Raw genomic sequence first — 9,815 nt, 5'->3', positions numbered from 1 at the left:
GTATCCTTCCCAGTCGACTAGATGTTGTAGGGAGCTTCTGTGCCAGCGAGCCTCCACAATCGTATCGACGGTGACGGCTGGGAGGCCAGCAACAAGCCAGGAGGAGGGGGGCGTGGTTGTGGTCTGGAGAGGGAGGATCTGTGGAAGAGCTTGAGGAGAGAGACATGGAAAGTGGGGTGAATGTTCAGGGTCGAAGGGAGAGCAAGGCGATCGGAGACGGGCGTAACCTGGGTGAGTACTTGAAATGGTGTCACGCCCTCTGCAGCCAGAGGGCGCTCCTTCTCTGTCCTGTCCCTAGTTTCCGGTCTGCTGTCCTTCCTGTCCCTCTCTTTCCCTTGGGCTATATATTTCCGGGTCTTGCACTCTGTCCTCGCTCAGCATTGATGTTCGGATGTCCTGAGACCCACCTAGCACCAGGGCGCCCCACGTTCGCTCCCTGAGGGCATAGGTTTCTATACGGCATTCCTGAACTCTTTGCACTAATGAGCCCGGGCCTTTTTCCCATCTCACCGCTACGCATATGGGTCTTTTTCCGCTCTCCTGCTCCCCACGGTTAGTCCCTTTGGACGTCCGTGACAAATGGGCCAATATAGCGAGGTCCCAACCTGTGTGAGGGTAGCCGCAGTGGTACACTCCTAGTGGACAGCCAGACGAATTGTCCCCGTCCGAGCCTGGGAAATGGCCACCCGTGCCGATCGCCTGCTGTCTTCTGTCGTTGTGCCGTTTTCTGAAGTGCTAGTCTGGCCGGTTTTCCAAAGTTTCTGGAGGGAGGTGATGTATTCTTGAACACATGGGACCTTGGTATCTATATATCATCACATAACTTTATCCTAAACAGTACCTACTGGACAATTTATGACAAATTCCAATAATATTCCTCTTAAAAATGAAAGCTATAACAAAAACAAAAACTACACAGGTGAACAGCATGCCGTCAATCTTTTGGTTGTTGAAAAATTATCTCTCTCAAGATAAGTTTTCTGGTATAAAAGTGCCTAACAACTGTCAAGCAGAAATAAAATCCTGATTTAGAGTTACATATTAAGAAAATTACAAGTCAAGTACTGTCAAAACACCCAAAATGACATTTACCTTTTATTATTATTCCTATCATTATTTAGGATTATTATTCTCATCCAAGTATGACAGTGGTACATGATTTTGTAAAGAAAAGGCTGAAACGTTTAGCTGTACACTTACAGATGTCATCTGAACCTATATTTATTCCCAGCCTTTATCCTGGATTATGCTGATTGAGATGCAAATGTCTTATTTCTAAAGGAGTCCTGCAGAGCAGCTTAGAATTCATAGAGAGGCTATAAGGTTGATGCATAATTTTATTCACTTGATTTTAATGCAGGGAAAGAAATAATAAAACGGATCAGTAAAATAATATATTTTCTTCAAGATTATGAAATAATATGCATGTGTAGTTTTCCATCAGTTGCGATTTTATTTTACATAGAATTTCAATAATTACATGTGTTTTTAGGAGGAATCTATGTATCAGAAAATAGAAATAGAAAGATATTAAAATGTTCACTGTCTTGCCTGCTGACAAGTTTTGTTTTTTTAGGACAAGGAGTACATCGTTAAATCTGATTCAGATTTCTAGGTCTTTATTCTAATTCCCATTTAACAAAACTATTCTGGAATTAATTAATGAACACTCAGAAAACCCAGGCAACCACTTGTAGGATATGTTTTACACAGAAAACATTTATCACAGGCTGGAGTCAAAACCTAGACTGAAGAGCTGTGAGTTTCAACTCTTTACATTGCAACATTTAAAATGCAACAAATTGTTTTAGAAAGAACTTTACTAAACGGGAATAAAGCATATGCATTAATATTCCAGGTAAAACACAGGTGGACAGCTCACAATGCTGGGGCATTTATTGCCATATACTAAACACACGCAATCCAATGTGTCCCAGAACTGTTCTGCTGGGTTCATGGCCAACACATAAATATTGTGTCCCACTAGGAAAGTTTGACAACACAGAGCCGACCATCGGCATGCATACATTTTGAGGTCGCCAAATGGTATAGTCTTTCTTGGGTGAGCATATTGTCTGTGTAGCATTATTCTCACCTCCATATCATCACACCTCCTCCCTGTCTGAGCCAGTTCACTTCTGCAACCTAACCAGGACCGCATCGCTGCCCGCGTCGGCGATAAACTGACTACTGCAGTTCACGAACAGACAGAAGCGTGGCTTGTCACTCAGAACAGACAGTGTTGTTGAGGACTTTGGCAATTTGGCCCCAAGGTTTGGCTACACTGTGTCGCGGTGTCTCTGAGGCATTGCCATGTGGCTTTTCATTAGCACCCAACCAGAAGGCTGCGGTACATTTTACTCGCGTGACGCAGTCTTACTGTACTCGAACTGATCTCGCCAGTACAATTTCCGGGTGTCTCTGCGGGTGTTTGGGATGCTAAACAACGTTAAACCTGAAGATACATCTATGGGCAATAGAGGTCTTATGCAGTGGTGGTGAAGTATAGCTGTAGGTTAATAGTTAAACCCTTTTGAGTGTATCGCGACTGCAGAAATGATCATGACGACGTGTGAGCATCGGTCTGGACCTCCTGGACATGGATTTTTCTGAACTCATGATTTCTATTTTGTTTCAATCGTTTTATTGTTGTTCTACCTTGAGTAACGTCCGGACATCTAATGTCAATGTACTGTGCCTCGTCATCCTAAACCTTTGCACAGTATTGTAATTGTAAAAGTAAAAAAACAAGACACGCTTCCCCTAGCTTTTTCAAATATTTTTTATAGGTGCTTCATCACGACAACACACACCTTTGCATGGCAGCATAATATGTGTACCACATATTGGGTGTGACTAACACCCAGGTAACTTTTGAATAACTGGTTGTTTAGAAATTGAATTAAGTTATACATACTAATAATGTGATTACATATATTATTTTTAGTTTATGTCATCTATAACAACTATGAAACAGGTGATTCCTTCTGACTAATGTCACCCTCACTTAACCAATTGTGTAACATTTCTTGGGGTCCTCGGTTACAATTAGCTAATGATATAATCCAGGCTAAAATGCATTACAGTTTAGCTCAATCTAATCTCAGGTACCAACTGAGCCACTCGAGAAACCCATAACTTTTTAATTTTAGTACCATTTCTGCATGTGAGTAAAGTCATTCAGATTCACGAGACAACGTGAACTGAGTAAACAGTCATTTTCAGTTTTTTTTCTCTTGAACAAAACCTGCTTCTCATTTGGAGTTAATTGTTAAAATGCAGAAGTGTTTATATAGCAAGACAAATGAAGACGTGATAAACACAAAAGTAATTAATTTGAAGTGTATTTTATCAATAGAGGGGTGTCAGCTTTGTACCTGGGTGCGCTGTTAATTTACCACAAATAGGTTTAAAAAAAAAAGTGGAACAATGTTCCAACATAACAACCTTGAAAATGAATTGTAAAACTGTAAGGGTGACTCTTAATCAATCCCAGGATTTATTCCAGACTATTCTATAATTTCATTGTTTTGTTTTCCTTTTGAGAAAATTGTGAGATTAGCATTGCGGAACAGTACGATATGAGACACAACACCAAATGGAGCATACACAAAAAGCTTGGTCAAGAGTATCATAATCACCTGAAACAGATGAAAAAGGCTGCTCACCCAGAAGAGAGATAGTGTTGTTGAGGAGTTTGACAATAGCACAATTGGTGTTCGGTGGCACTCATTTTAAAATAGCAGCATTCCCAAATATTGAATAAAGACACAACAAAAACAACGTAAACAGTGTTACCCAGCTAACACACAGTATAATAATCATACATTAGTAAAATGAGTCTAATATCGAATGGAGAACAATCTATAAAAAGAGACATCTTGGATAAAAAAGGTCAGCCAGGCAAAGATGTATGACAAAAACCTCTTAATCAAACAAGACACTACGGGAACTAACTTGACCCCTTGTCATTCACAAAGAGGTAAAAGGTTATGTGTTGTAAAATAAACCGGTACTTCATCTGTAATTCATTTAATTCTGAAGCAATTGCCTGTTCTGAAACTCCACTGTGTTTAAAAGACAGAGGATTCCATGTGCGATCTCTAGCTTTCTGGAGCATTCTGTCCAATTGTGTAAAGCTGCAGACTAGTGACAGTTGCATAAAAGCTTTTAATACATATAGTAAGACAAGAAGGGGCCATGTTGTATGCCAAGAATATAACTCTTTATCTGGAGCTTCATTTTTAGACGATACCAGTAAATAACAGATTTTTTTATAGACAAGAGATTGTGCAAATAAGTCTTTCTGTGGCCTCTGAGTCACTCATGACTCTTTCATTTTTTTTAATGCTGCACACTAGGCTAATCGTATAATACACTCTTGTACCAAGATAAATGCTTAAAATATTTAAAATAACAGCCTAAGAGTTTATCAATAACATAGTAAAGGGGAAAGATATCCCCATCAACCACATTTAAAACTTAAGGTGATGTTTACAAAGAGACTAAGACTATTTAAATGAGATTAGTGTCAAAATCTCTAGTGTAAAAACAGACTTGCCGTCTTCTAACGTTACCTAAAATATTCTTTACACTGCTTCAAAGTTAATTCCCATTTGTTTACAGACCTATAGCTTATCTTTGAAACTCCCTAAGTGGTATTGACTGCTCTTCAGGAAGCCAGTAATTTGAAAATAAAGCCTGCCGAAACCTTAAAAAACAGTTGCCATACTGAAGCACAAAGGTACCGTCAAGTCTGATGCTTAATGCCAGATCTTCTCCTCCTGGATGCTCGTTTTGTGGTTTCTGGGTCAAAGCCAAAGATGGCTCCAGGTAACGTTTAGGAAGACAGTGAAGGTTATTGTGTTGAAATGTTGATTGCTGGAGTCCAGCAAACTCCAGCCAGGGAGCTGAGAGTTGGCAAGACTGCATAAAACCAGTGAAGTGAGACAAGAAAGTCCTCTGGGCCTGACAAACATCAACAAGGACTTCAGGAAGAACCAAAAAATAGCTGAGCAGTAATCTGGAGTCTCGTTATATCACCTCATTATGTGATCTGTGGCCTGGAAGAGGCCATCGTGCTAACCATTCAAGGTCAATACCTGAAAGCCAAAAGGATAAAGAGGATCAGATGTAAGACTTTTAATTTAAGAAAGTATATAGGGACTTTACTGGCACAAGACAACCGGTGAATCCTGATTGACTTGAGAGATTCATTTCTTCAAATACAGAGTGTGCTTACCTGACCATTTCTACCCACACTTGTAGCTGATCTCTTTGTAAGAAGGCCTATAGAATGTTTAAAAAGTGTAATCTATTTTCACTTATGCAGGTAAAGAAAATCATCTTAGAATTTCAATTTGTTTTTTTTGTTTTTTTTATTTTCTTTAAAACTGTTAAGTGAAATAAAATGCCACGATAAAAATACATCACACATTCAATTTTCGTCTGATGACACAACCAGTCTGCATCATTACCTCCTTTGATCTGTGCAATGTCAGCAATAATAGAGCTCACCATTTAACATAGATAAAACATCTTAAACTTCAGCTGACATCCCCTTTGTTTTCAATAAACAGCCTGATCTCCAATGCAAAGAGGGATTCTACATGAAACCAAATAGCACATAATCCCAAATTCTCACAGATATTGTGAAAGAAACAACAAATGTTATAAAACATTTAAAGAAACATAAGTAACAACAGGAATTGAACCTTTGATGACTTGATCATTGGTTAGGTCAAAGAATTTCCCATGGGGGAAAGAATCATTTGTGCAGGGAAACTATCACTCATGCACAAACTGTCTTCTTTGTTTTTTAACGGGAACTCCTAAACAGAGGTGCACAACTGGCCTAAATTATTTCAATGTCCATGTTGCATGAGCATGCAGTCTACGTACTGCAGTGCATTGTTATTATCGCATCTCAGGAATTTTGCCAATCCTTTAAAACATTATTGTTACGTGCTAATGTGTTTTTACTTAATATATACGTATACACACAGTATATAAATGTATTGCTGCTTGGTGAACTGCCCAATAATCACCATTGCGACAAGAAGTGGCTTGTTTAAAAAGGGTGTTCTTGTGGGTCTACAGCAGAGAACACAAGGTGAGGAAGTGAGTATGTGGTAAATACCACAGAGGCCACACCATTTAACAACAGCATTTAGTTCCCAGCACTTTGTGTGGCACACTTGTTTACTTACATAAGGTAAAAGGATCAAATACCTGAATGGCGAGCTTGATTTATCCGAAATATATCAGCTTGCGATAAGAGGAGGGGTAAAAGATAAAAAATAATATGGCAGAACAGGGGTTGGATGCACATCTGTAACTTTATTTTGATTTGACAAAAGAATAATATTGTGCTATTGCTGTTCGGCCCTGTGTATCTCCTTAATAATACATAATAAAAGAATTAAGGAATTGTTTCTGCAGTCAAGGGGAAATGAAAGAATTCTAGGTGTAGATAATATTACACCAAACATGCTGAATTCCTATTGTTTGGTTGCATGCCTGACTCTCTGTGTGATGGGGAAGGTTGGACCACTTCCTTTGATGTCATTGAAAATGCACAGATGGCTCCCTAAAGCATTGAAACTCCCCGAAAAACACACTCGACTCTTTCCAGGCCTTTATTTAGCCTTATTCCAAAGAAGGGAATGCAAAATTGAAACCTGCCACATTCTTTTATCCAATAATACAGTGTCATTCGCTAGTTTAAACTAGAACTCAGCAGCAATAGTTTAGTTTTTTTTTAACATATTTTAGAAAAACATATGTTCTGCATTTATAATTATAAATTACAAGTCAAGTCCTACTGTCTTTAATGGTTTCACGGACCTACAGAAGGCTGGTTCTCTTTACTGCTATTTCTAAGGTAATATAATTTTGTAAGTTAAAGTGTAGGATCAGTAGAAATCAAAATAAAAATGTGTAACCTTTCGTTGCTCCTGCTGAAATATTTTAGACTTTCACAAAAATGACAGAACGACTAGCAGACATGGGCAGTGACTGTATTTTTTCTTTTATATTTAAATACCTTTACACTTGTGTGTATCAAGAACAAAACGGAGTCTCCTGTATATGTCTAATGCACAGCTGATGCAATTTTTCATCAAAGTTGTAGCAACACACGAGTGTGTGTTTCTCCCCATACAGAAAGGCAAAATACTGAAATGGAAACAAATTTAGAATGAAGCAAATCTAAGAAATATATTTCTTTATACTTAAAAATGGTGTAAGGACAAAGTAACATACATTTCAAAGAAACATATACATATTTGTATAAAGTATATATTTCCAAAGATGCAATGAGGTGTAAGAAGTAGCATGTTATTTTGGAATGTACTATTAAAGGTATTTCATGTATAATGAAATATGAATGGCATTACATGGATAAACTATAATGTTGGAAGTTATTTATTTAAATATACGTCTTTTCTCTTTCAGTTCAGAGAAATGTTTGCTGAAGTAGGTGGTTAAAAGTATGAAGAATGTAACAGGGTGTTTGTAACAAATTTATCGCTTAAGAATGCAGTCCACTACCTATAACCCCGTATGCAACATTAAATCAGTTTGTTACTGTTTTAAATCATGAGGTCAGACTAAAAAAAACACTGTGGTGATAGTGACAACATCGAACAACTTAAGAATACAATGAGTCGCTCGTGTATTGCCCTGTTAAGATCCAAACCCTACTTATTCTATATTATTTAACAAAAAATGGTTTTCTGAATTCTCAATGTGTTTTTACTACAGCTACATCAATAATTCCTTTACTGTATATCGCAATTTATTTTTCGATTTGTTATATTTCAGGTATTGTGCTTGTTTCTTGTGGTTAATGTACAATTATGATTCATGTGGACACAACATAACATGCTGCAAATGGGTTTAGATTATCTTTTTGAACTATAGCCTGCAGATGTTGGACAGCATCATTTACATCCTGGGGACATCCAAATCTGTCATCCGGATAACACATTTCATTGAATGTTATTTTGTATTTTTGGTGTATTTTATTTAAAAAAAAACCTTTGACTAAAACAGTGTTTATTTTCCAATTATTGAAGTTACTCCCACCTCAGGATAGTGCTGAAATAAAAAATGTGGCATCAAAAGACACTTTAAGATACACATTCCAATAGTCTGGGAAAATCCAAAGGTTTGTCAGCAAACGTTCCTTAAATAGATCAGGTAAGTAGGCTTGGTCTCTGTTCCCCAGTCAATTTATAAGATTAAATATAAACAGACATAATTAAGAAGGATATCATATTTCAGAACTACATACAGTGAAATGAAGTTGACAACAACAGCAAATAGGTTTGATTATAGTGTATACCATTGTGTGCTCTATAAATTAAAATATAAAATGTAGATAGTTGGCAAAACCTGAATAACATCAGGAAAATCAATACGCACATCCACATATGCAAGCAATGATGCAGGAATATAATGGCAGGAAAAGCAGACAGCACAGGCAGCCCTTTCAATCAAAGGTCATCACGCCTTGTGTGATTAATAACCATTATAAGGGCCAGTGCGTGTTTGGAAACTGTTTCTATTTTCTAAAAGCTGCCAGCACATGGAAGTGGTCTTCAAACCACAAACATCACAAACAGCTTTAAAAATGTCAAAAATGATACGGGACAACTTAAAGGCAGACATACAGTTTTCATTTCATTTCTTATGACTCAATTAGTTTATCTACACATTGATGTCTTCTTATTGTGTACCAGCTGTAACTTTCCTGTGACAGAAGAGCTGTTTACATGCCTTACTACAGTATTCTGGGGATACCTATTAACATAATGCTTATTAATATTCATTAAGATAAAAGACAGGAGAAAAGATTGGGTTATAAAATATTAACAACTTAACAGCTGGTTCTTTAGTAGAATTTGCAGTTAGCAGCTGGAAGGCAGTTTTTTTTTCTTTTAAATCCAAGCCTGCATGGAACGGGCTCGTTTTACTTCCAAGAACTCGTGGAGAGGAATGCGGCACAATTTCCGGAAGAGGCTACCGATTCCGTGTTGATTCCTCAAATGAAATAATGATTTGGGGGCAACGCCGATGAAAATGGTGGATCTTTTAGGGCATTTGTAGAATCCTTTTTTTTGTTGTTTAACCTGTGCCAGCCGGTGTTGAAGTGAGAATGCAGAAGACATGAATGAGTAGAACAGCTCCATCGACGTATGATTTGACATGACATGATCAAAACATTTTCTGCTTGTAATTGCATGGGCCTTTGTCACAAGATGTTACGCATTTTTCCAAATACTGTGCTGTTCATGAAGGAAAGTATTTTTCTCCTATCTTTGATGTGGCATTCACTTCTACTTTTTACTGTCTTTTCTGTGACTCTTTGAAAATGTATTATTTAAACACTGATATTGCCAAATATTGTTGCAACAGTAGCAAATCTTTGAAAACAACGTCTTAGAATACAACAATCCCTGTCTAATGCTCTTATTATCACAAACTATCACGCATCATTCAAGGATGGATGGTGATCAAACACACTGTAGCATTGTTATAAATCAATATCATACAGATGCCACTGCAGTTCAGCTTTAATGGGTTTTTCAGGTCTCTAAATGAGGTGAAGTTTGCATTCCTGCTGCAAAAGTAACCTCGAACTTTCAGGTGCTTTAATCTTCTCATTGATTTCCTGCCGGTGAACAAAAGGGAGATCAAATGCTTGAACAAACAGACCCTGATCTCAGACAAGTAGATACCCTCCACGATCCTTATCTCCACACCTAAAAGAAGCTAGCCCATGGAAACATGCACTGCGTGTTACCACACAA

Source organism: Lepisosteus oculatus, chromosome 6, assembly GCF_040954835.1.
Source record: "Lepisosteus oculatus isolate fLepOcu1 chromosome 6, fLepOcu1.hap2, whole genome shotgun sequence".
Lineage (NCBI taxonomy): Eukaryota > Metazoa > Chordata > Actinopteri > Semionotiformes > Lepisosteidae > Lepisosteus > Lepisosteus oculatus.
Note: the sequence above shows the minus strand (reverse complement) of the source record.